This window comes from Pan troglodytes, chromosome 10, assembly GCF_028858775.2.
Source record: "Pan troglodytes isolate AG18354 chromosome 10, NHGRI_mPanTro3-v2.0_pri, whole genome shotgun sequence".
NCBI lineage: Eukaryota > Metazoa > Chordata > Mammalia > Primates > Hominidae > Pan > Pan troglodytes.
In genome coordinates this window covers 100,784,963-100,788,174 of record NC_072408.2, presented here as the reverse complement: position 1 = coordinate 100,788,174, position 3,212 = coordinate 100,784,963, and positions in this window count along the sequence as shown.

The window sequence follows — 3,212 nt, the reverse complement described above, 5'->3', positions numbered from 1 at the left end:
GCTAGATCCAATCAGTGTCCTAGCTCAGTCAGGCAGAAGGACTTTCCTCTTCCTGGAGGAAGGATTAGACTTTTTGTTCTATTCAGGCCTTCAACAGATTGGATGAGGGCCACCCACCATCGGAAAGGCAATCTGCTTTACTCATTCTGCTGATTCAAATGTTAGTCTCATCCAGAAACACTCTCACAGACACACCCAGAGTAATGTTTGACCAAATGTCTGGGTTCACTGTGACCCAGTCAAGTTGACACATAAAATTAACCTTTACAATTTCCCAAAGAAAAACCTTGGAGTTGTCCTTGACTTCTGTCTCATGTCCCACATTGAATCCATCAGCAAACCCCGATGACTCTGCCTTCTAAATATGATCAGAGTTTGACCATGTTTCAACACCCCACCACTACTATTTTAGTCAAAAGTCAACAGTATCTCTTGTCCAGAAGATTGCAATAACTGCCCCTACTATTGCCTTGAGCCCCCTTAGTAATTTATTTATTCTCAGTAAAACAGTCAGAGTGATATCATGAAAATGTCAGCTGCCATCACTCCTTATGGAAAACCCTCTATGACTTCTCAGATCATTTAGAATGAAAATGTTCTCCCAGCCTCTCACTCACCCCATCTCTTCCCACCGTCCCTATTACTCATGCCACTTTAGCAACATTGGCCTTTTTGCTGTGCCACACACATGCCCAGCACATTCATCTCAGAGTCTTTGCACATGCTTTTCCCTCTGTTTCAAAGCTTTCTCCCTAGATACCCTCATGCCTCACTCTTTTACCTTTTGCAGGTCTCTGCTCAGCTCAAAGGATATCTTACACAAAATAGCACACTCTATTGCCCACCACCGTCACTGTTTCTTCCCTTCCTCTGCACTATTTTTTTACAGAACTTACTATGACTGGTACGTAGAAGTAGTACTTGGCATATATTAGAAAGTACACATCAATATTTATTAAATGGGCCGGGCGTGGTAGCTCACACCTGTAATCCCAGCACTTTGGGAGACCAAGGCAGGCAGATCACCTGAGGTCAGGAGTTCGAGACCAGCCTGACCAACATGGTGAAACCCCGTCTCTACTATAAATACAAAAATTCGCTGGGCATGGTGGCGCACACCTGTAATCCCAGCTACTGGGGAGACTGAGGCAGGAGAATCGCTTGAACCCAGGAGGCAGATGTTGCAGTGGGCCGAGATCATGCCATTGCACTGCAGCCTGGACAACAAGAGCAAAACTCCATCTCAAAAAAAAAAAAAAGGTATTAAATGACCCCAACTTAGGATTTTTCTATTTAGGGCTTTTCAACTTTATGATGACGTGGATGTGATACGCATTCAGTAGACACCATATTCTGCAATCCCAGCACTATCAAGAAAAGCACTGTTTTGATTACTATCAACATGCATAGGTTTTATCTGTTCTAGGATTTTATATAAATGGAGGCATACGGTATGTGCAATTTGGTGTCTTGCATCCTGTATTCATCACAGTGTTTTAAGACTCATCAATTTTGTTGCATGTATCGGTAATTTATCTTTTTTTGTTGCTGAGTACTATTTCATTGTATGAATAAACCATAGTTTGTATGTTAATTCTCTTGTTGGTGGACATTAGGATAGTCTCCAGATTAGAGCCATGATGTATAAGGTTGCTATGAACGTTCAAACAGACTTATTCATAATAACGCTGAGTTTTTCATAAAAATCCTTTATCATACTGATTAATTATTTTTTCCATTCTTAGTTTTCTGAGAATTTCTATAATAGATGGGTACTAAATTTTACCAAATACTCTCTCTGAATTTATTAAGTTCGTCACATTTTCTTATTTCATTAATGTGGTAAATTATACTGATTAGTTTTTTATTGTTTAACCAATCCTGCATTCCTGGTATAAACCCACTTAGTCAAAATGTATTATTTTCTCTAATGCTAGATTTTGTTTGCTAGTATTTCGTTAAGGATTTTTGTTCCTACTATGTTCCTGAACAACATTAGTCTATAATTTTATTCTTGTAATATCCTTACCTGGTTTTTGTATCAGTATTATGTTGGCCTCAACATAATACCTTACACAAACTCAGAAGAAAGAGAAAAAGCAAACACCTTCCAATTCATTACATGTTCCAACTCATGTAATGAGTTGGAAAGTGTTTGCTTTTTCTCTTTTTTCTGAGTTTGTGTAAGGTAAATTTTATTTCTTCCTCAAATGTTTGACAAACTCACCAGTGGAACAAACCAAATCTAGAAATTTCTTGTTGGGGAGGTTTCAACTATAAACTTAACTTCTTTAATGGATATGAGACTACATGGATTTTTAATTTATTTTCGTATCAGTGTTGGTATCTTTCAAGAAATTTTTTTTTTCAGCTAAGTTGTCCAATTTACTGGCACAAAATTGTTTATAGTATTACCTTGTATTTTGACTGTCTGAAGTAACTGAACTGATGTTTTCACTTTCATTTCTGGTGTTGGTAACTTGTGTTTCCTTTTTATTATTGATCAGTCTTGCCAGAGGTATATCAATTTTATTATTTGCTTTTTTTCGTTTCATTGTTCTCTGCTCTGTATTTCATATCTTCTCCTTATGTTAGCTTTAATTTGTTCTTTTTTGTAGCTTTTTAAAATAGAAGCTCAGATCACTGACTTTAAATATTTTTTCTTTTTCAATAAAGCATTTAAAACTATAAATTTCATTCTAACCACTTCTCTAGCTGCAGCCCACATGTTTTAACATATTGTACTTTCCCATTGGCATTCATTTTGAAATATTTTAAAGTTTTTCTTATGATTTCTTTTTTGACCCGTGGATTATTTAGAAGTATGTTGCTTACTTTCTAAAGATGTGTGAATTTTTCAGGTATCTTTTTGTTACTGATTTGTAACTTAATTCTGGGTAATCAGCAACTTACTCTGTATAATTTAAAGTACTGAGTAAAAGGTATTACAATTTCTAATCATATTTACGGATTTTTCTACTTCATTCTTTAGTTCTGTCAGATTTTCACTTTGTGTATTTTGAAGCTGTTATTAGGTGTAAGTTTATTTGGAATTATTATAGATTTCTGATTAATTGACCCAGTTATGAAGTATTCCTGTTTATCTCTGACAGTATTCTTTGCTCTGAAATCTACTGTCTAATATTAATATAGTCATTCTGGCTTTACTACAGTGAGTATTTGCACGGCATATTTTTTCCCCCAAATTTAAC